This window comes from Pantherophis guttatus, chromosome 5 (genome assembly GCF_059756535.1).
Source record: "Pantherophis guttatus breed Tessera chromosome 5, ASM5975653v1, whole genome shotgun sequence".
In the NCBI taxonomy this organism is placed as follows: Eukaryota; Metazoa; Chordata; class Lepidosauria; order Squamata; family Colubridae; genus Pantherophis; species Pantherophis guttatus.
In genome coordinates, this window is record NC_142067.1 from 86,688,313 (window position 1) to 86,713,393 (window position 25,081).

Here is a 25,081-nt window from a genome sequence, read left to right on the forward strand (position 1 = left end):
ATAATTAGACTTGATTAACTAATGCTAAACCATTATTTTTAAATGTCTCATTCACCAAATGCTAAACCAAAATAATAACATCCTATTCCACTTATGGCTTAGTATACAGTAATATATGCATACAGTCAAAGGAATAGAACAGTCTGGGACTTTGTTGATTTCATGATGCTGCTCTGTGGGTGTGTCACTAGTGTGTGATGTGTAATGGGAACTGCTACATTTACATAGTTGAAAACAATAATGCTCTGTGAGAAGCTGAAGCCAGAGAACCAAAGGTACATGGTAAGTGAGCAATATATTTTTGAGAAATCAGACAAACTATACACTTTTAACTATCTAGACTAGAGCTACTAATATTTGAGCTGCAACATTTGGTAAATTAGTAGATGGCAACAAATATGGATGGATATGCTGCTATCTACAGATCTTGTGTTCTGAAGTTCTGATCTCATAGCCCTCCATATTTAGGTAATATGGCTTTAGTATTTTCTACCATTTTCCCCCTTCATGTTTAGTGGAGGCACAGAAAAGAGAGCAGGTAAGTAACTCTCTCTTTACAGCAAAGAGGAATGTAAGATTTCATTGCTAAACTCCAAATGAGAGAACTAAGCACTTCCTTCATGAATAAACTAGGACATCTACTGTCCAAATTGATTGTTTTAGGTAACTTTCATAGTACCAAATTTGACTTTTAAAATCTCAGAATAAATAAATAAGAATAAAAAACAATAAATAAGATTTTCTTCCATTGTTTTGAACACTAATTAAATGTTGGAAAGTATATTTGAACAGTTTGTATCATGGAATTAATTATGTGGATCTTCTTACTATGGTTCTAATTATATCTCAGCTGTGTTGTTAGCATCAGAACATGAAGCTTTCCTTATTCTGCTAGTTTCATCAGTTAATTTATAAAAGATTAGATTTCTTGGCATGCCATGAAAAACAAAACAGCAAATCCCCATATTATAAGAATAAAGACTACCAAAAAATGGAACTGGGATCTTTTGTATCCAGACCTAGGAGAATATACATTTCATACATGTGTGTGAAAGGTCAGCTTAATCTGATCTCTGCAAAGAGAAATCTGTACATTCAGGACAGGACACACTATTGTTGCAGCAACTTGCAGCAGGATATTGCAAGTAACCAGCTGGTCAGAAACTTCCAGGAAGGAGAATTATTTCCATCCTACCTCTGCTTCAGGAAGGGTATATATTTGTGAGCATTGCCTCCTCCTTTGCTTTTGGGTTAGAAAGCAAATTCTCTGTACCATTCCAACCCATTTTCTAGAGACAGATGAGAGCAAAGCAGACAAGCAGACAAAGAGTAAGCTGTACTTAACCTCAAGGATGACTGGCAATTAATGAGCTATACATGGTAGAGTTCACTGAATCTGGACTCCAATTTGCAATTGACTTTGAATTGCTGCAGACAGTGGTTTAAGCATCACCCTACTTTATGAAAGCTCTTCATATCTTCTCTGTCTTCTGTGTTTGTTGTTTATAATTCATCTTTCCATACAGATAGTTCTTGACTTACAACCATTTGTTCAATGGCCATTCAAAGTTATAACACTGAAAAAAGTGACTTATGACTGGGTTTTCACACTTATGATCATTGCGGCATCCCCACATTCACCTGAGCAGAATTTGGATGCTTGGTAACTGGCAGAGATTTATGATTGCTGCAGTATCCCAGTGTCCTATGATCACCTTTTGCGGCTTTCTGACAAGCAATATCAATAGGGAAGCCAGATTCACTTAATCGCATTACTAACTTAACTGCAGTGATTCACTTAAAAACTGCAGCAAGAAAGGTTGCAAAATGGGGTAAAACTCACTTGGCAACTGTCTTGATTAGCAATGGATATTTTGGGTTTAATTGTGGTCATAAGTTAAGAACTACCTGTACTTCTCACCAGCCTGGGTGGCATACAAATGTGAAATCAAAAAAATGTAACATCAGAAAATAAAAAGAAAGAAAGAAAATGTCATTCTGTAGAACAAAGATGACTCCCTCCAGGAAGGGAACCTGTATCATAACTTAGCATGGGAAAAGAGCCCCCATTCAAGGCTTCTCTAAGGAAAAGCTGGTTGGGCTCATTCAAATATCTTGGAGATGCTGTTCCAAATGGAGGGACCATAACAAAGAAGGCATGTGTCTTGACTCTCATCAAATACCATTGTTCAATAGATGGGACCTGAAACATTCCCTTCTTTCAGATTCTGTAGAATGGGTAGAAATAATTAGGCTGTATATCATAAGTAGTACAAGTAGTCCTCAACTTATGACCACAATTGAGCCCCGAATTTCTATTGTTAAGTGAGACATTTGTTAAGTGAGTTTTGCCCCATTTTACAATGTATCTTGTCCCAGTTGTTAAGTGAATCATTGCAGTTGATAAGTTAGTAACCAGGTTGTTAAGTGAATCTGGCTTCCCCATTGATTTTGCTTGTCAGAAGGTTGCAAAAGGTGATCACATGACCCTGAGACACAGCAACACTCATAACTATGAACCAGCTGCCAAGCATCTGAATTTTGATCACATGATCATTGGGATGCTGCAAAGATCGTAACTTTGAAAAATGGTCATAAGTCACATTGTTCAATGCTGTTGTAACTTTGGTCACTAAACGAACTGTTGTAAGTTGTATAGTAGGCATTTTGATTGTGCTCACAAACCTTCTGGTAACCTTTGCAGGTTGCAAAACAAAAGTATTACAAAGATATTTTGTGGCATGTCCATAACTACTGCCACATTTTGAACCAGCTGAAATATCCAGATGGTCTTCAAGGGCAGCCCTATGTAGAGTGCATTGCAGTAGTCCACATATCACAGTCAAAACATGAATGTTCATGAGAAGACCTCTGTTTGATTTGAAAAACATTTCAAAGAATGCCAGTTTCTTTAGTCTGGCTATGTTCACTCATCAAAAAGCATAGGAAACATTTAAGAAAAATGTATTTGGTGGCCAAATTAGAATGCTGTAGAACTATCCCAATATTTTTGAAGAAAGTATTGCAGTAAAGTTATGTTTGCAAGATGCACAAAAGAATATAAAAGAAGATGCATTTGAGCAAAAAGGTCCAGGGAGCTTACTGTATGGTTTGAAATTCATCTGGTGATACGGAAAGTAGAAAAGTGGAAACGGAGAAGCAATTACAAAAGACCTTTGAAAAATAATCTTTAGAATGATGTTTTGTATAATTAATTTGAGTTCTAAATCACAGATTTGGATTTATTATTTTTTTGCTTGTCATGGTTGTCTGTCACTTTGGTGAAACTAAATTAACTTGGGCTAACTTTAATTTTGTCTTTTTTCTATTTGGGGATGGTTTCATTTTACCATATAATTTAAGTGGATAGTTAACATATAATTGCCATTCTTCAGAATTACACGTTTACTTATCCTTTTCAAACATATCCCTTGTAACATAAACTATACTCTCCAGTATTAATTTTACAATATAAATTGATCATTATTTCACTGTATATACTTCCCTCCTACTGAGAAATGTCTATGGAGATTTTCAGTCATTCAGGTCATGGTTGTCCCAAAGGTGCTTTTTCAGGAGGCAACTGAACTGTCTTGTTTTTCTTTGAAGATGTTTCACTTCTCATCCAAGAAGCTTCTTCAGCTCTGACTGGATGGTGTGGAATTGAAGGATCCTGTCAGAATTTTAATTTGAGCTATCTGGAGTATACACACTGTAGCTGCTTACACCTAGACTAGATATTTTGTTTGTTGAAGCTAAAAGGCAAACAAGAATGCCTATGCACCCTGGGAAAAAGAGAAGAAGCTGGCTCACTCTCCCTCTTTCAAAATCATTGGTGTAAGGAATTATGTCTCAATCATGAATTCTCAAGTAGAACAAAATATTTAACAGTAACGTTACACTGCATTCCTGAACACTTGCCTAACAGATATGCTATGCAAAATGTCCACATTGCTATTCAAGCAAGTCCATGCCAGGGCAATGGTATAGTTGTTAGTCACCCATTAGCACTTTAAAATAAGTACATATGATTTAGATGAGCCAAGGATAATAACAGGATTAATGAGACTTAGGTTCTGTTTTTTTCTGGCACTGACACACCTACAATGCATAATTAACAATTTCTTGAAATTCTTGAACATAATATCAGCCATGGTATTTATAATCCTACTGTATTTTCTTTCTTTTTCCATTCCAATCCCAGAAGAATGTACAGTTCTGATTGCAGCTCAAACAGATTTTGTTCCCCTCTCTGAGCAACATATAAATGCATTATTTAAAATTAAATGCCAAAATTGCATTCCCGTTAAATATGTTGCGGAGGCAAAATTCTGAAGTTTGCTGGTGGATCTTGGCAGGTTTAATTGTTTTTTATCCTGATATGAACTACCAAGAACTTGATCTCTTGTGGCTGAACTGCCCAAGGATTTAGGTCTAATAGCATATTGTTCTGAGAAAATTTGGCAAACCAACAAAGAAATAGGTAACAACAACAACAAAAAAAAACCCTAATAACCTTACACTGTTAAAAGCATGTGGGTCACTTGCCTCAATCATTTTATGTAATGTGATGTATGAAGATCCCTTAAGGAGGCAGAAATAAAACTACGAATGTGAGTTTATATTTTGTTTTCATAATATGAGCAGGAAATTGTTTAAATAATGAGTTTTATACAATAGGTCTGATTGATTGCATCTTGTCCACTGAATCAACATCAGCTTTATCCTGGAGCAATGTGAGTAACTTCCAATCAATCATGGATAGCTTCGCATTTCCTTAGATGGAATGCTTGAAGATTCTTCCAGTCATGTTAGCTACTATTCAGAGATTATCAATCTCCATATTTTGGGACATCTCCCCCCCCCACTTTTTTTTCCTAATGTTGTTCTACCATGCAGAATTATAAGCTGCCCAGTGCACAAACACAAAACAAAGGCAACAACTTTCCTTTAACTTTATAAACTTCTCATTATCTAAATAGATAACATTTTCAGTGCAAGAGAATGTAGTGTTTGTACCCTGTTTATATACAGTAGCTTGCCTGCCAGGTTTAGTGGTTTAGTGGGGGGCGGGGGGTTTCCTTGGTAATTCCTTGATTAGGGTATTGTTGTCAGCTTGATTTTTGTCTGGTGTTAACCTCTGCTTATCTGGGTGTTGGCTACTTGCAGAGAATAAAAATGCTTTTGAATATCGAAACCTGTTTAAGCTTCACTGGGAACATCTTACTGATCTGAGCAAAAGCACTGATCCTCATATAAAATCAAACAAGATGATGACTAGCTCTGTTTTAGAAAGAATGAGCTAGACATTCAAGGCACTAAATTCCTGAGGGAAAATGATAATGTAATGTCAGACAGCAAAGTTGCATACCACTTTGTCTGGGTTTTTTTCTTGCCCAGTCTAATATTGCTGGTAATGTTAGAAGATGCAGTTGTTTCCCCACCAATTTCTGTACTTGAATGAGGAGAGATATTCTCTTGCTGTTTGCTTCAGGCTGCAAGATACCTCAGTGGGCCCTAGCTATTCTAGTGTATAAGTAGTATAAATTGGAGAGTGTACAAGTATTTTATAAAGGTATCATATTTTCTTGGAGCTATGTTTAATTTTTAGTTACTATATGATCATGTCTGTGCTTTTTTTAAAAAAACCAGCAATATAGAAAGTCGGTTTTTCCAGGATGTTATTTCCAATTTCCCAGCTATTTTATAGTTCTTGAATTTTATGATGCTCTGTAATCCAAATTCTAAATTGACTAGATCCAATTTACTTTTAATGTCACACAATTTGAAATTAATTGTAGACTTAGGTATTTCTTTCCAGAAAAACAATGAAACAACAGCCTTCCCACCCTACCTTCCAAGTTAAAATGGCCCCTTCCTTAATAACTTGCTCAAAAACCAGTAATTATGATAATAATCAGGGGATTTCTGAGTGATCAGTGGTATTATTTATACATGTTTCTTGCTAAATGTATACAGTCTGTAGGCATGCATTTATTTATTCTTCTGTAATCCATTTAGAGTAATTTGAAAAGGCAACGTATGAATATAGTAAAATAAATACTATATATCTGGTACAAGACATAGGGGCAGAGCTAATCAGAGTCAAGTGGTCCAAATGTTATTGCGGAGACTGTATCTTTTCCATAGACTGAAGGAATTGAAATACTCAAATGAATTCTACCAAGAATAAAATGGGATGATCCAAGAGATATTGCTACTGCATACAGTGAAGGTAATCAAACATTTGGTTATAAACATCTTAGCACAATCAGAGATCCACATCAAAGTGCTATACAGCAGTGCTAGAGCCAACAGAAAGTAACGTGGAAATAAATTTACTATTTTGATTGCCATATCCCTAGCCAGCTATAGTAATGATGTTGGTTACTGATTAAGTAACATAGAAATGATTAGTGGATCCTCATGGAGTCATTTTTCCTCCCATGAAACAAGGAGTGCTTTTCCCTTCACATGTAAAAAAAAATAAATACATCAAACATAACATCAACATGGGTGGTCATGGAATGGATGAAAACAGATAGGTGTTGGAACAGTGTGTTTAACACCCTGTCAAACTGGCCAATAAACAGACCATATAGACAGCCATTAGGGTGCTATGAGCCTCTGACCTGCTAGTCAGATTATTTCTGAACAGCAGAAAAGCACTTCTGAAAGAGTGCTAAACATATGAGCTAAAATAGGTTGACTGAGAGATCACAGCATGAAAGAAGGTGTACAACCAAAGTGGGAGGAGTCAACTCATAGTGGCTTAACTAGTGCTACAAGGGAATAGGAGGGCTGACAATGACTCCATTTCTGTCCTCATGACCAGCAGCACCTAGAAACAGATCAGTGGTGGGTTTCAACCGGTGTTACAACTGGTTTGCTTTGCTCACGCACTTTGCGCATTGCATTTCAGAACAGCTGAGGTGCGGCAATCCACTCTGCGCTAAAGATGAACCAATATAGGAAGGTATAATGCAGGGCCGGATGTGAGGGCCCAGTTGATGGTCGGAGCGAACCAGTTCGCTCTCAGCTCACCTTCGACGCTCCCGGCTCCCCCGAACTGGGGCGAATTGGTATAAACCCACCACAGATTGTGGCTGGAGATGGAATGGAGAGGACAAGATAATATTGTTCCCAAGTAATAAAACATGTATTACTACTTATAGGCAGAAGTAGAAGCAGAAGCAGAAGCAGAAGCAGAAGCAGAAGCAGAAGCAGAAGCAGAAGCAGAAGCAGAAGCAGAAGCAAAGATATAATGAGCCACGGTGGCGCAGTGGTTAGAGTGCAATACTGCAGGCTACTTCTGCTGACTGCCAGCTGCTTGCAATTTGGCAGTTCAAATCTCACTAGGCTCAAGGTTGACTCAGCCTTCCATCCTTCCAAGGTAGGTAAAATGAGGACTCTGTAAACTGCTTAGAGAGGGCTATAAAGCACTGTAAAGTGGTATATAAGTCTAAGTCCTATTGTTATTGCTATAATGCACTCAGGGGTGGAACAGTCAGAGGAACCCACCTGCCTTTTGTGGTTTAAGCAGACTTTGGAGGCAGTGCAATCCTAAAGCTCTTTCAAGAGAACTTCAAAAGATCCCTCAAGCGGTCTTTCAAAAAAGTATTAAGCCTGACAAGTGATTTGAAACTGCATGACCAAGTACTGACCAAGTACATACTTTTGTGGAAGCCAGTCGGCCCTTCAGTTAAGCAATGGCAATGCCCAATAACCAGCGGAGCGAGTGGTCTTTACAGCTGCCTAAAATGTCCAGTAGGAATTGAATGATATCATTCTTGATCACATCAACAACCATATCATTAATGAAGCACTCTGGATCATGTGTGCACAAAAATTGTCTTGGGAGAAGTGGAAATATTGTAAAACTTGGAACAGCAAAAGACAACATTAATCTCAACTAGAGATGAACACGATCTAACATCATGAGGACCTAGCATTAAAAAGTAGTTTCCTATGTAGGTTTATGCTATAGTTAGGAGAACATGAGAATAGCCACTCGGTATTTACGTATTCAGTTTCTCATTTTTAATCTACAAAATTTATCACAGCAAAGCTGATCTCATAAACAGAATTCTTATGCCAGATCTATATTAGAGCAACTAAGTTTTTTGTTTTTTAAAAAAAGCAAGCTTGCACAATGTCTGTGGAGATTCTCAGTCATCCAAGTCATGGTTGTCCCAAAGTGCTTTTTCAAGAGGCAACTGGACTTTCTGATTTTTCTTTGAAGATGTTTCACTTCTCATCCAAGAAGCTTCTTCATCTCTGGCTGAAAATGTATAAATCCTTCCATTCCCTACCATCCAGTCAGAGCTGAAGAAGTGAAATGCCTTCAAAGAAAAAACAGAAAGTCCTGTTGCCTCTTGGAAAAGCACCTTTGGGACAAGCTTGCACAATCTTTGTTTAGGTTCATTGCATTCGTTCAATATCCATCTATTTCTTCGTTGAGTGAAAGTTGTTTCATGGTTTTATGGAAAGGTAGCAGGAAGACTCCTCCCTAGAGCCAAATCTGTTGGATTTCAGGAAAATAATTGCATCTCATGTTTCTTTCTCCCAGATTTGATGCAGTTTTCATAGTTTCTGAACAGAAAAAAATATCTGATTACATGTGGCTTTTTTTCTCCACATTCTTATAAGAAAAATATTCCTTAAATTATTCTCCTCCTCCAAATGTGGAGCAAACAAAAAATATTTAAAAAATCAATGAAAATGAAGCCTCTTTGGTGTTCCATTTTCAACTTTAATCTTGTTCATTAAAAAAAAAACACCAGCACTAGTGTGGTCCTTGAAAGCTTTCTTTGTGAAAAGGAAATTTAATAACCTTGCTGCAAGTATACCAGGTATTCTTGACTAACAAGCACCAATGATAGAGGGATGTTTCATTCTGACAATGACCTCCCCAAGGTATTCTAAACTTTATCCAGATGCAAAATCGTCCAGTATTACTAAATATCTGATCAAGCCATATAATTTTATTATATTGCAGGGTTAAGCATACTGAAATGGTAGCACTTAGGGAACATTTGGAAATATAATAAGGTTGATGTTCTTCATGGGAAATTTTTAAGGTGTTTAACAGCTTCATAAAATTGCACTTTTATTTCACCCTTTAAGATAAGATATAAATTCTGGCATTAGTACTGTTGTAAAACGTAGTAACAGAAACAACAAATCCAAGTTTGTATGCTATAACTGAAGTAAAGTTTTGAGTTCAAACTGACTATAGCAAAAGCAATTAACTATCAAAGCACAGTTGAAAATGATGTCAAAATGTAGCACTTTTAAGTCTTACTGATTCTAAGAGTTCATAAGCTTGTGTTATTCCCCCCCAAAAACAGTTAAAAATGCACACACTTTGCAAATTTCTGTTTATTTATGTGTTTCACAGAGTCAGTTATCTTCCCAATCACTTATTATTTACCTTATATCAACAATAATATTATGTTGCAACAGTATTGAAAAAGAAAAAAATAGAATTTAAATATGACATATGGAGAAAAAAGAAAATAAGACAAATTTTAAAAATATCTCCTTAATTTCCCATTTTTAATATGTTTGCTCTGGAATCTGTAAGAATTTGAGAGGCACAACATGGCATGCAAAAAGAAAAGAGAAATGAAATAAATCATCTCTCTTCTCTCCCTCCCTCCCTCCCTCCTTCCCTCTCCCTCCCCCCCGTCTCTCTCTCTCTCTCTCACACACACACATTTAAATCCTCTGGAAGTACTGATTGTATCATCTGGCTTTAATTTTCCCACTGATGATATTCAGATCTGTGGTTTATTTAACCTTTCCCACTGAAGCAAATAACTGCATTTTTTTCTCCTAAACATTTTTTCTCTTGCTAGACATTTCATAATTTTTTACATTAAACATAAAGAATTTGAAGATTTAGTAAACCGGAACTGGTAGTTCAGATTAGATTTCAGAGCATGAGTTTCCTTAATCTCTCTTGGAAACTATGGGGATATTTTTGCTGCCAATTTTTTTAACTAATAATTCCAAGAACAGAAGTGTCACTGTAATGAATAACCCAACTATTTGCACTAGCCCACTGGAAAAATTCATTCATTCATTCATTCATTAATACCTTTGGATTTATTTGGCTCAACTACATGAATTTTTGGTTAATCCATATATAATAGGAAAATAAGCAGTTAGAAAGCCATGAATGCAGTACACACATACAGTATACAGATAGTCCATTTGGTGACCACTCAAAGTTACAATGGCACTGAAAAAAGTGACTTATGGTCATTTTTCACACTTATGACTGTTGCAGGTCACGTGATTTACACGTGGGTGCTTGGAAACTGCCTCATATTTATGACGGTCACAGTGTCCTGGGATCATGTGATCACCTTTTGCAGTCTTCTGACAAGTAAAGTCAATGGGGAAGCCAGATTCACTTAACAACTGTGTTACTGATTGAACAACTGCAGTTGATTCACTTAAGAAATCTGGCAAGAAAAGTTGTAAAATGGGGCAAAACTCACTTTAAAAATGTCTCACTTAGCAACAAAAATTCTGGGCTCAATTGTGGTCATAAGTTGAGGACTACCTCTATTATCATTTTTTCGGCAAAGTGTCAGTCCACATTTAAGCTACTAGATAAACATTTTAAAGATCATTGGATCCCTAACTTTGCATGTAGGAATTGGACAACTAAACAACATTCTAAATTATTGGGGGGGGGGGGCGTGTTGTTGGCTTGCTTTTTCATTTTTCCAACATAACATGAAAAAATGTTTCCTTCAGTCATGTACAGTCAATCTGTTGTAGTTTGCTTAAATTAAGATATCCCAATATCCTCAGAGATCTGCTAGGAATTCTTTAATAGGTTTGCAATTAGGAGCTAAATGAAATATCTTTTGTTCTGATTTTGCTCCTGTTGTTTTACTTTTATTTACCTATTTGTACAGTAAAAGTATCCTTAACTGATGAGATTTAGCTAGATTTAGTAGGTACGTATCATTGGCCTATCTATTTTTGGGCACAAATCCTGATCCTATATAAAATGAGGAAATCTGACTAAACCTTTAACTTTTTTATAATGAAAGAAAAAAATAGGCTTAGATTTGCACAAATTGCTCATAGATGCTGAATAGAATAGAATAGAATAGAATAGAATAGAATAGAATAGAATAGAATAGAATAGAATAGAATAGAATAGAATAGAATAGAATAGAATTCTTTATTGGCCAAGTGTGATTGGACACACAAGGAATTTGTCTTTGGTGCATATGCTTTCAGCGTACATGAAGAAAAATAAAATACATTCATCAAGAATCATAAGATACAATACTTAGTGATAGTCATAGGTTACTAATAAGCAATCAAATCATACTAGGAAACAAATAAAACAATATAAATTGTAAAGATACAAGCAACATGGTTATAGTCATGAGTGGGAAGAGATAGATACTAGGAAGGATGAGAAGAATAATAGTAATGCAGTCTTACTAAATAATTTGACAGTATTGTGGGAATTATTTTTTAGCAGAGTGATAGCCTCAAAAATAATGAAATACTTGTAAATATGTTTTTTTATTTCTAAAAATCAAATGATTTCATAAAAATCATTTTCTGACCATGAGAACAGAAGAACATAGTGACAGCAAAGGGGAAAAATATATTTTTCATTCAAGAATTATATATGAATTCACAAGGGCATACTTCCAATCTCAAAGTATTGATGTTAAAATTGGAGCAAAACTAGACACGCTTACCTCAGAAAAATTCTTCGATGAAGGGCTGGTAAAATACTGTAGCTGATAATAGCCAGGAATTACTGCAGGTTTGTAGAAAAGATCAAGAAACATTTACAAAAAGAATATGATAGAAGAGAAACATAATATGATTCTTGGATTGGACTAGAAGACCTCCAAAGTCCCTTCCAACCCTATGATTCTATGAGTCTTTCCATTATCCTCTGTAGAGAGTCTTAAAAATGGCCATAAAGGGCAGGAGGAAGAGCTGCTACCAAGGTAATGTTCAGACAAGTGAGGCTTGAACCCATTGCAAGAAACTAATCTGAAACAATATCTTATATAAACCCCACCTTAGTTCTCATAAAGATAAAGTAAACGAGGGGGAAATACTTTCAGACTTGCAAGATTCCATTATTATATCTGCAACAATAAAAGAAATCCTGTCTTATACAGCATTCTTTTCTGAACCTGGTTTATTTTATAGGAATGATATCCTCTTCTGTATTTTAAAGACTACAGAGAATCCTTCACTTACAATAGTTGACTGTTCAAAGTTACAATGGCATTGAAAAAGTGACTTATGACCATTTTTCACACTTACAATTGTTGCAGCATCCTCATGGTCACTTGATCAAAATTCAAATGCTTGGCAACTGATGCATATTTATGATGGTTACAAACTCAATTGTGGTTGTAAATTGAGGACTATCTGAATCAAAAATGAAAGGGCAAGAACCGAGATGTCATTAATTTTTGAAATAAAAGGTTCAACACTGAGAATTTCTCACTCTCTCTCCTCCGAAATATGTATAACAAAGCTCATATATTGCCATTTAAATCCAAGCACTCTAGCTTTTCAGTGGATTCACCATTAAAAATCTCTCTGAAATTCTCTGGCTTCCATTCTTTAAACTTAAAAAAAGGCTGCCTGATATAAAGACAAGCAGGATGTTTCAAATTATTGAAACTGGATGAATCCATATAAAATACACAGAGTAGATTTACAATAGTTATTCGGGGAGACACAATATTCTCAGAGGTTTCTGGTTTTTTGGCAATGAAAATTAATATGAATTAATCTTTCTTATTCACATGGAGTGATTAATTAGATTAAGGAAAAGTAGGAATGGATGATATGCCCATGGGAAGATCATTAATCAACTCACTATTAGAAAATGTCTTTTAAATGCTTACAGATACGTCAAAACAAGAGTTAGTAAGACTGAAATCACAGGATGAGGAGCAGGAAATTAAATCCATACTACACTCCAATGTTAAAAGGAATGTTGGCTAATATCAGCTTTCCCAAACCAATGCCTTTGAGATGTCTGATAGGCTATGAATAATCTGAATAGTCTGATTGGCTATAAATTAAAAAGAGAGAAAGAAAACAATTTGAAACAAGAAACAGCAAAAAAAACCCAGAACCAGTAGAATGTTCCTTTATGTTTCATGTTCAGTTGAAAATATACTCCTTGTTCACTCAGTTTTTTGGCTATTGTTTTTCCCCATTGTTACTTCACCTAGCTATAAAGAAAGCAATAAAAATAGACCAATTGTTCTTTGATATTTTGTCAGCATGAAAAAGTTGATCTCATAGGTTTTTTGGTAGTTGAAATTACATGGAACAAAAAGCTCTTATTGGTTTTGAGCTCAGGGCAAAATGAAAGTTTTATTTAAGCTTCTGCTTTTAATAATTCCTCCCAAAAGTTGAATCCAGTAAGTCTGGACATGCTAGTTGGATATTCTGGAAGTCATCTTCCCAGCACAGAAGAAATGATATTCATGAAGGAATGTTCCTAAATAGTATTGACATCATTTTATAAATTTGGCCAATGTCTCCACACCTTTAATTCAGCTTAATTACTACAAGGTGGCCAAAATGCAATGAAAATGACTTTATCTTGTTCAAGAGTATTATAGTTGGAGAATACTTTGGATTCCCCAGTATTGATTATTTTAAAAGCCTAGTGAATAGTTTACCATAGTACAAGTGAGATAAAATGAACTCATGCAAAGTTGTTCCATTCCTTAAATTTGCAGGTCTCATTTAGTCCACATCTTCCTCTCTCTGAACCTCTGAGCATTCCTCCAGAGTATGATAAAGAGACATGTTTCACTGCTCTGGATTCAGCTTTGTACACAGTTTTCTTGGCAAGATTTTGGAATTGGTTTTCCATTGTCTTCTTCCTAGGACTGAGAGAGAGTGACTGGACCATAGTCATCCAGTTAGGTTTGTAAAGAAGAACAAGAACTCTTAGTCTCTCGATCTCTAGCCTAATACTTTGAACTACTACACCAGGCTGCAATATGTTGGTTTATTGCTATTACTGATTTATTAGGCGTGCCCATCATCATCACTGAGTAACTGTTACTCAGTTAGCTAGAAATTCCTGTGTATGTTGTATAGTGGAGTAATTTCTTCTGAAGTTTCTTAAAACAGGCAAAAAGAAAACTTAAAAAGACAGTAGTGTTTGTAGTGTCTTTTTAACTGATTAATATAAAAGACATACAGAATTTAACAAATTATTAAAAGATTATTAACAGACCTTGTAGGTCATCCAGTCCAACCCCTGCCCAAGCAGGAGACCCTACACCATTACTAACAAATGGCAGACCAGGATCTTCTTGAAAGCTCCCAGTGATGAAGCTCCCACAACTTCTGAAGGCAAGCTGTTCCATTGGTTGATAACTTTGCTCCAATGGAAATAACTGGTATCGTAGAAAGAGGCCCTCAGGTTTGAGCAGCAGGATAGCTAGCTTTATTTGTAAGATAATGGACTGACAGTGCTATACATAACTAGTTGTTGGTACAGAAAGTCTTGAACCATTTTTCAAGCAAATAAGAAAATGCTGAAAAAAGTTTCCTATTACATTTAGTATTAAGGGAGAACAAAACATATAGCTTATTAAGTAGCTTAATAGTACCATACTGTAGTTCAGCTTTGCAGTATTGGTATAAAAAGCTGTTGATTTTTTTAAAGTGCAAACAAAAAGGGATTATTAGAATATATATATCTGGATGCTGCAAATTTGACTAAGGATTAATGATACATTGAGAAAACAATTAGTTTGTGGAATTCTGGAAGAAAACATTCCAGTAAGACTTCTAAAGAGGTGTAATTAACATACAAGAGAACATTTAAAATTGTTCTCTCTATATGCTGCTAGAAATACTGCAGCAATGTTCTCACCCTTTGAATGATTTACTAGAAACATGGGAATGAACAAAATAGAGCAAACAAGTTTCACTGAAGTAAAAAAATATGTATTCAGATATGATGCTCACACGTTTCTGTGAAGCTGGTTTGCATTGCCTAACAATATGGTATCATCATGCTATGGTACACATCTTGAAAGAAACAGGGAAAGCTTAGTTTTCAAATCATACTCACAGCTGTGGAGAAAATATTTACAAAATAGGCAGGAAGCACTGAATGTGGTTTGGGAAATTTTCAATGAACAAAGGAGGAAATCTAACTTCATCACTGATCACCAGATACTACTTAATGCCAAGCTTCAATATAGCAGCTAATCAAATGCAGTATTGGATTTTATTTCTTGGAAGATACAGATATGAAATAGAAATCAAGAGAACATACAACAATGTAAATGTGTCTTGTTTTCCTTCGGGATTCCTTTGGGAAGGTTTCTTTTCCTCAGCAAGATGACAGTTGAAGAGATTAGGACAAAGTTCTATAAAGAAATACAAAAACAATTGGAGATATTATTATTGAACATATATAATGAAACACTAGAACAAGCAAAACTACAATGTCAACTATAAAATATTTGTGACAATAATGGCAGAAAGAGCCAAAAAAAACCCTAAATGAAATTATCTATTCTGACCAAAATGGGTTTTTGCCCAATAGACACATAAGAAACAATACACAGATTATTATGGTCACACTAGAACACTATGAGGTTCATTCAGAAAAGCAAGCGATGTTAATGTTTGTAGATGCTCAAAAGGCCTTTGACAATTTAAATTGAAACTTTCTTATTAATCAATTAAAAATTATGAACTTTGGGGGGAAATTTACGGGAATGAATAGAGAGATCTATTTCAAACAATTGGCGAAAATAATAATAAATGGGGAAACAATGGAGGAGATTAGTATAACTAAAGGAGTAAGGCAGGGATGCCCCCTATCCCCCCTATTATTTATACTGTCATTGGAAATATTACTGATACAAATTAGACAAAATCAGACAGTAAAAGGAATTAAATTAAACAGGAAGAATATAAAGTACAAGCTTTCACGGATGATTTGGCTTTTATTATAGAAGATCCTTTAGAGACGGGAAACTTATTAGTACAGGAAATTGAAAAATTCAGTAAGCTGGCAGGGCTCAAAATAAATAAAGAAAAAACTAAAATACTAACTAAGAATCTTACAAAAAGACAAAATGAGGAATTGGAAGAGAAATTAGGGATCCAAATTGTTAAAAAAGTAAAGTATTTGGGAATTTGGTTCACAGCAAAATGCTCCTCGATAAAAGAGGACAACTATGACAAATTAGTACAACAGATACAAAAGATTTAGACAATTGGACAAAATTACAAATATCTTTAATTGGCAGAATCGCTACAATAAAAATGAATGTACTACCCAAATTGTTATGTCTCTTCCAAACAATAACCAATAAGATTAGGGAAAATTTTCTTTGAACAACTAAACAAAATAATAGGTAAATTTATTTGGTTGGGGAAAAAAGCCCAAATAAAACTGAAACACTTACAGGATTCTAGAATTAAAGGAGGTTTTGGCTTCCACAATTGGGAACTATATTATCAAGCGGCGGCAGTGACGTGGCTTAAAGATTGGGTTCAATTAAAAAACAAAAGGGTATTAACGTTAAAGGGCCATGATCTCCAACTTGGATGGCATGCATTCCTGTGGGAGAGGAGAAACAAAATCCATACATATTTTCAGAGACATCTAGTACGAAATACTTTAATAAACATTTGGGACAAAATTAGAAAAAATCATTATATGAAAGTTCCAATTTGGATATCAACAATGGAGGCAATAATTTATCCAAATGTATTAGACCTAAATAAGGCGATGAGCTATTCGGAATTATTAGATGGACAAGGAAATTTAAAATCGGATCAGGATCTAAAAAATCAAGGAATAAAAATTGATTGTGGCCATACCTCCAAATTAGAACAAGATATAAAAAAGATCTAGAACAATACGGCATTTATGGAGAACAATTGGAACTTGACAAAATATTATTAGGAATAGGGGGAAGAAATGATTACTAAAATATACAATTTTTTACTAAGATTTAAAATGGAGGAAGAAAATGTGAAGGAGACAATGATAAGTTGGGCTAGAAATTTCAGACATAGTATTGAATTAGAGCATTGGGATGAATTATGGAAGAAGAACTATAAACTAACGATGTCTGCTTCTTATAAGGAGAACCTCTATAAAATGTTCTATCGTTACCACCAGCCAGATTGGCCAAAATGTTTTTAAATCGATCACCTGAGTGCTGGAGATGTGGGTACGAACAGGGAACTTTCTACCACATGTGGTGGACCTGTCCCAAGGCCAGAAAATATTGGCAAAAGATAAGAAAATGGTTGGAAGATAGAATAGAACAGAAGATAGAATTGAAACCGGAACTATTTCTTTTGGGTATTTTTGATGAGAAAATGGATAAAAATTTGCAATATATAATGTTGCAAGTGACAGCAAATAGAATCGTCCTCGCACAGAATTGGAAACAGATCAATACCCCTCCAGATCATATGATAATAGGGAAAATTTATGAGTGTGCAGAAATGGATAGGCTGTCCATGGAAATGAAGGCGAGAGAAGAAACCGAGTACTACCAAATTTGGAATAGATGGTATACCTGGCTTGAAAATAAGCATAAAATTTAAGGTATAAGTTGTAAAAAGTAGAATATATAATGTAAAATGTATAAGAAATCTATAATATTGATGAGAAAATGATTGTAGGTGAGTAGATAGTATTATAATTTAAATGATGATATAATATAGGATAGTGATTTATAGAAATAGAATTTATGTAAATATGATTGATGCGAAGGATATTGTCACTGATATGGAAAAGCTATAATGAGTGTAAATTTGTATTTTGTGTTTTAAATGTTGGAAAATTTAATAAAATTATTTTTAAAAAAGAACAAGAAGAGATTAGGACAGGCCTAACACTTGATAATACACAGCAATCCAGAATGGCTGCAAAATCTTATTTAACAGGGGTTTAAGAACAGCATGATAACCTTAACTGTGATGTTTGTCCATCATGTTCGAAGAGGACATCTAACAAGTTGTGGGCTGTCCACAATGTGTCCGCAGGTGGCTGGTAAGGCTTATACGGGCACGAAATGTTCTGCCACATGTCAGGCAGATGTGTGGGCACCATTCTTGCAGCATTTGAACTTCTGGCTTTGTGCTCGCTTCTCTTGTGCTATGGTTGTTCTGTCCTCAGATGTCTGGCAGCCTTGGTGGATCAGCATGCCCCATGTCGATCAATCTTGTGCCAAGGTTTCCCAGGAGATGGTGTCAATATCCAGGGACTTGAAGGAGGCTTTCAACATGTCTTTGTATCACTTCCTTTGTCCCCCGTGCAATCACTTTCCTTGTGACAGCTCACCATAGAGGAGCTGTTTAGGAATGCGATGGTCTGGCATCCCTGCAACATGGCCTGCCCAGCGTGTCTGGGCTTTCATCAGCAGGGTGTGAACTGATGGCAGGCCTGCTCTGACAGGACTTCTGTGTCTGGCACCTTGTCCTGCCACCAGATCATCAGAATTCTATGGAGGCAGGTCATGTGGAAGTGGTTCAACTGCTTAGCGTGCCTCCTGTATACAGTCCAAGTCTCACTGGTATACATCAGGGTAGTTAGCACTACTGCTCGGTAGACCTTGAGCTTTGTAGCAAGGCTTATTCCATGGCGGTCCCACATGTTTGTCAGTAGTCTGCCAAATGCAGAGCTTGCTTTGGTGATTCTGCAGTTGACCTCAATGTCAATTGTCGTTGCACTGGAGAGGGTGCTGCCAAGATATGTAAATTGGTCCACTGCTTGCAGCTTTTGTCCCTTCTCTGTGATGGTGGGCTCTTGGTGTTGGGCTTTCGGAGCTGGCTGATGCATCACTTTAGTCTTCTTTATGTTGATGAGGAGGCTGAAGTTGTTGCATGCTGCTGTGAATTTGTCCTCACTGGCTTGCATTTCCTGCTCTGATCCAGCATTCAGGGCACAGTCATCAGCAAAGAGGAGGTCACGTAGCACAGTCTCTTTTATCTTGGTGACAGCCTGGAGTCTTCGCAGGTATCTCAGGTTAACTCCCAAGGAACTGTTCTGGAAGGCGTCTGACAGCATGGCTGAAAACATTATGCTGAACAAGGTGGGTGCCAACACTCACCCTTGCTTGACACCATTTGTAACAGGAAAGGCCTCTGAAGCTTCTCTATTGTCCAGAACACGGGCCATCATACCGTCATGGAACTGATGTACCATCAGGATAAATCTATCAGGGCACTCAAACTTCGACATGATGCGCCACAGACCTTCGCGACTGACAGTGTCAAAAGCCTTAGTGAGATCTTAGTGAGATCCTCAATTGTAATATTATGATGGAGGGACTGAGAGTCATCATATCACCAAGCTAAGAGCACTAGTAGTGGACATATTGCAGTAATAAAGATGAAGGCAGTAATTCCTAATTTTCTTTGGAGTGGAAGAAAATCAAAAATACAAGTTTGCAGGAGGCGTTTTCTTTTTTTCAGATTTACTGCTGCAATTTAATGTAGGGGAGGAAAAGATCTGAATATCTGACTGTCCTGGTTTGATAGGATGACTTAGTAGTAAAATAGAGAGTGATAGAATTACATTTCCAGATATATCCATGCAGTTATATTCATTGTGTTCTGATGTTTAATAGAGCTACAAATAGTTAAAATATCCAAGATTACTCTTGGGTACTTTTAAATAGGACTGGTAAGGATTGAAAAACTGGAAGAGGGTGTCAACTCTCTTTTGATATATTTAAGAACATTTTAATATAAGAAAGAAGTTGAGAAAAAGCTATTTTATCATTCATTATGAAGTCCATGTTTTGATTAGCTTCACATGGCATCACAGTATAACATTCTGTATTGCATTTCCCTAGAACAGAATGCTATTTTTTTTTTAAAAAATCCTATTTACTAACTAAATGTGTGTCTCCCCAAATCTGTAATAACTTGTTACATTTTAATTATCTATCAAAAATTGATTTCAGATTTATTTTTGTGCGCTCTGTGACTTTTTTCTTGATGCTTCCAAAGTGTAAAATATAGTTCCTCTTTTTCAGGTAATCAGTGTATTTTGAATTATACCAGTATAATGCACTTTCTTAGAAGTTATATTCCTCAGTAGATTTTCTTATGCTTATCTTCTGGAATAATAAAACTTAATGTTTTCATGTTGCCTTCATAGTTTATTTTCAAGCAAACAAACCACTTGTCAAGTGCTGCACTCAAAATTAGACATTTTCTTTTTCCCCAAACTACTTGATTTGACTTATTCAGTTCTAACTACATTGCCAATCTACATATGTCTTTAAAGTTTTCATTACTATAGTGCTACAGAGAACATTTTAGAGACTTTAAAAATCTTGATAACTTCCAGATGTTTTCTATGCCAATATGCTATTGTGCAGAATGTACATTTTTCTTGCAAGGACAATTGCACTTAGTTTATTCACAATTATATATCATATAATGCTATGTTTCTGAAGATTGCAATTCATTTTTCATTCACTGTCATTTCTACTTATGGAAAACGTATGTTGTATAATGCTCTGAATTTTCTTTTGGATAAATACATATTATCCTGGTTGGTGATACTTTTTTCATATAATGCATAGTTTTCTTGCTATCTAATTCAGAGTTTCCTTTCATGTTCCAATTGTTTTAAAAACATTGTGCTAGACAGGAATGCTTAACCAACTTTCATAAGCAATCAAGGGACAACATGTAACCATAAAATTTCTTAAATAGTTTGGATAAGGGAAGGATATCTCTGCATTATTTTGACAGGAGTTAGGGGAAATACTGACACATCTAAAGGAAAAAGCTCTGGAATGGAACTAAATCAATCACAAATAAATCAGTCAGAACTAAATTTGTGAGACTGAAAGAAAAGTAGGTTGCCAAAAGACTAAGCAGTAGCAGTATACTCTAACACATACTTTTACTCACAGTGCATAACACACTGTTTGTTTTCCAGGGGTGTTCACACAAACAGGAATCTCATTTTTAAAAAGAAAAATGCATGTTGGGACACAGAAGATGGCCTAGAAATAAAGATGATGTTAGAATTTGCCATTTTGCTTTCCAACATGTTACTTGTGACATTTAAAATATATTATGTTGCATACAAAATAGGAGTGGAGCATAGGCTTCACTCAGGTCCGCCAAACCGGCGGGAAAATACTCAAATCTCATTGGCCGACCCGTCTGACAGCTCCCTATAAAAGGGCAAGCAGTCAGACGAGCCGGCTGCTGGGTTGCACCGATCTACTAATAAAGAGCTGTTGTTATTGTTAGAGCTGTGTCCTGCCTCTTCCATTGCCCTATCTAACATATTAAATGATTAGTTTAAACATTTTTAAAATCTAGTACGTCAGAGAGTCAGGCAGATATTAAGTATGTCTTCTTGGACATGCTAAATTGAAGAACAATGAGTACCATGTTGTGGACTCTAAGAATAAAATTATACATTGTTTTAAGCATTTGCAGAATCTATATATGTTTATATTATTATACTAATATTATAGAAAATTAAGAGATCCTGAATATATTCAGAATGATCTTAATGTTTATAAATCTGCAACAATGCCACATATATTTAAGTTACAAAGTTCTTTAATAAGATAATCAAATTTAATCTATGGGTACAAAGTTCTTGGCATTGTAGAATTATGATGACCTTTTGAATTGGGATTTCAAAATCCAAACTGAACTAATTTTTCTTGGTATTGGTTTAGCATACTCTGCGCGCACATACACACATACAAGCACTCACGCATCACATATACTTCCCATAGTTTACAAATCATAGTGAACAACCACAACATGACTTTAAACAATAGTAGATCAGGACTTTGATGAGCGTAAGAAGCAGAGTGAGCATAAGATGATAATACAAAAAGGGAGTCATTTTGTTATATCATCATTGCTTGTTAGCACAGGAGCAGAAGCCTTTGCAAAATGAACAGTTTACAACAGAATGATAAAACAAGTGGGTCAAATCTTAAACCCATTTTTGAGTAACAGAGACAGGGATATCAGACGTATTTGTGTGCATCAGCACAAGATATGTACAAAAGAGTGGAGTCTGCATCACAATCAGTAGTGGGTTTCAATTTCAGCCACTACCAGTTTGCTCGTGAACGCGCATGTGACACTTCTGGGCGGAGCCTCCCACCGTCACCACTATCAATTCACCCAATCTAGGGCGAACTGGTAGCAACCCACCACTGGTCACAATACTGCAATGCTCATCATTTATCAGTTTAAACTCCACCTCTGACACAGATGTTCATGGGAAGTTGGCACATAAAACAGTTAGATTAGACTGCTTGTGTGTAAATTTCTTGTATAAATCTACAGCAGTAATTCCCATTTTCTAAATCTGAGAGTAGGTTCTCTCAGAGTAAGAAAGAGGCATTTGTATGAGATGAATGATGGCCCACATTAAGTTTTATAAGCAGCTCCTTGTGTTAGACTGTGTTAACATACTTTCCCTCAGATTATCATGGGTATTGAAACCTTAAATGCATTTTTGAGTGAAACATGCAGAGATATCAGAGTTGAAATGAACTGTCCTAAACTTTTCATTTCCTATGACCAGGAACCCTTCTGGCATATTTAATAGGGTACAGTTCTTTTCTTCAGAAAACTATTACTTAAGATGGTCTTCAAAGACGCAAAATAATAAAATAGTACTATTTTGGTACTATGGTAAATTAGAACATCTGGTCATAGGGCTTCTACCTTAGCAAACAAAGGCACTAAACTTTCCCTTTGATTAAATAGGTAGGTGTGAGTGGAATTCTCTGTTTTTCATAGTTTTTTTTCCTACAACTTTATGCATGGCTCTTTTTCAGTTCCTGAACACATAAGCAGAGCTACAAGCAACAACTAGCTGAAAGACCTAATTTGATTTGCAACATAAGCTATAATTAGACTATGTCTATTCAATTATAGAGCTTTTTTTCTTCAGCGGCATTCAAACAGTTCTTTGCTTAAATGTCATTTAATAGCAAAATACAAATTTCCAACTATTCCCTTATTAGGAAATATTCTGAATAGGGGATGGATACAAAGTGAATTCAGATTCAAGAAGGTTACACCAATGTCTCAAGAGCAATGATATGACATTTTCTGCTTTACAAAGTGCTAAATAACATGTTTTTGTTTCCAGACATAGCGTATAGGTAAAGTGTCCACTGTGCATCTATTTGGTAGCACAAATCCATGAAGCAGACATCTTCTGTTGTATACCTATCACAATTCTGTCTTCCCATCAGATACAGTCAGTTTGATTAAAAGACTTCTGAGGGCAACTGCCTCTTTCTCTGGTGATCTTTGTGCAAAATGTGAGCCACATCAAGTTGGCTGGCTTAATAACCGCATGTTGGCTTGCCACACACTCTACTAACCTATGGATCAAATGATTGAACAGTGCACCTATCAACATATCATAGTTTTAGGGCATTAAAACACACCAGTGCAAAGGCCTGAAATTAACAAAAGGTAATCCTCTACTTACAACCATTCATTTAGTGAATGTTCGAAGTTACAATGGCACTGAAAAAAATGATTTATGACCTTTTTCACACTTACAACAGTTTCAGCTTCCCTACAGACATATAATCAAAATTTGGATGCTTGGAAACTGGCATGTATTTATGATGGTTATAGTGTGTCAGTGTCATGCAATGATCTTTTGCGACTTTTTTAGAAGCAAAGACAACGGGGAAGCCAAATTCACTTAACAACAACTGCAGTGATTCAGTTAACAACTGAACAACAACTGTTGTTAACAGTTAACAACAACTGTAGCAAGTAAGATTGTAAAATGGACAAAACTCACTTAACAACTTTCTTATTTAGCAACCCCAACTCACACAAAAGAAGCTGTGTCCAGACCCTCTTCAGAAGGGCCAGGACATACTGCAGCACCACAACACTAAGAAAAGTGAAAGGGAAATGGCTGCTTGATGTCTTTCTCCATAATAGCTATCCAGAAAACTTATCTGACACACAGCACCCAAACCACAACATAGACACACAGCCAACCACCAGGCAAAAACTAACCCTACCATACACAAACATGGTGTCAGAAATGACAACCTCTAGGAAAAGCAATAGCCCACAAACCCAGAGCCATACTCCACCAGGAATTATCCAGAACCAAAGACAAGATATAGAAGGTTGAAAGAAACAATGTAGTTTACAAAATCAACTGCAACAATTGCAACCAATTCTACATGGGACAAACATCACGTCAATTAAAACTTTGGCTGGCAGTCAAAACCACAATCTCAAATCCTTAATCTCTACCCACACTGGCACCAAACAGCACCAGTTCTATTGGAGCAGTACAAAAACCATCGGCTACGCTACCACCCGCCACGCTCATGAATTCATCAAAGACTGGCACTCCACAATGTGTCAGTGTGTCCTACAACCAGCCTACAAACCCCTCAGAATCCAAATCAACCACACAGCCAACCTGAGTCAGTACCGATCCTCAACCAACCCATGCAAACACCACCCCAATCAGCACTTCCAATGACCCTCATCTGACATAACTCTCCATCACAAGACCCATCACAAGACTCTGACCTGATGGGACATCACCTAATGTGACCTCACTGTCACAAGATCTACTGACCACCGAAAGCCTTTACAAACAGAAGAAAACTGACACTGACATCTCCTAAACTCCACTGAAGATGTTACCTAGCCTGCTAACGAAACATTCAGAAACCAACCCACAAGCTTGGAGAAAGAACCCTCATCCTACACCCAAGCTACAGGTATTCATGACTATTGCAAATAAGATGGTGCCTTTAGTCTATTTAGCTATGTGTTCATGCCATTTCAAATGTTCTTTGAAGTTCCCTTTTGTTTGGAATAGCTCACTGTACCATATGATATATAAAGCAATATTTTATAAAAGTATGAAATCTTTTTTAAATTTAATTTGAAAATTTAATTTAGAAAACAGACTACAGATTATCTGGTTAGAAACATCTCCCCCCATTTTATTGTCAATCCATGCAACATAAATATATTAGATAAGTGACAACTGTGCTGA

The 25,081-nt window shown here is 36.0% G+C and overlaps 1 long non-coding RNA gene across 1 annotated transcript in view; it reads left to right on the forward strand.

Moving 5' to 3' along the window:
* The first annotated feature begins 213 nt into the window (after positions 1–213).
* The window catches only part of LOC148113504 (uncharacterized), a 49,148-nt gene continuing 24,280 nt past the window's right edge, over positions 214–25,081 (forward strand). The window contains exon 1 of the long non-coding RNA XR_015728270.1: positions 214–282. This is a non-coding gene — a long non-coding RNA (uncharacterized LOC148113504). The remainder of the gene's footprint in view (positions 283–25,081) is intronic.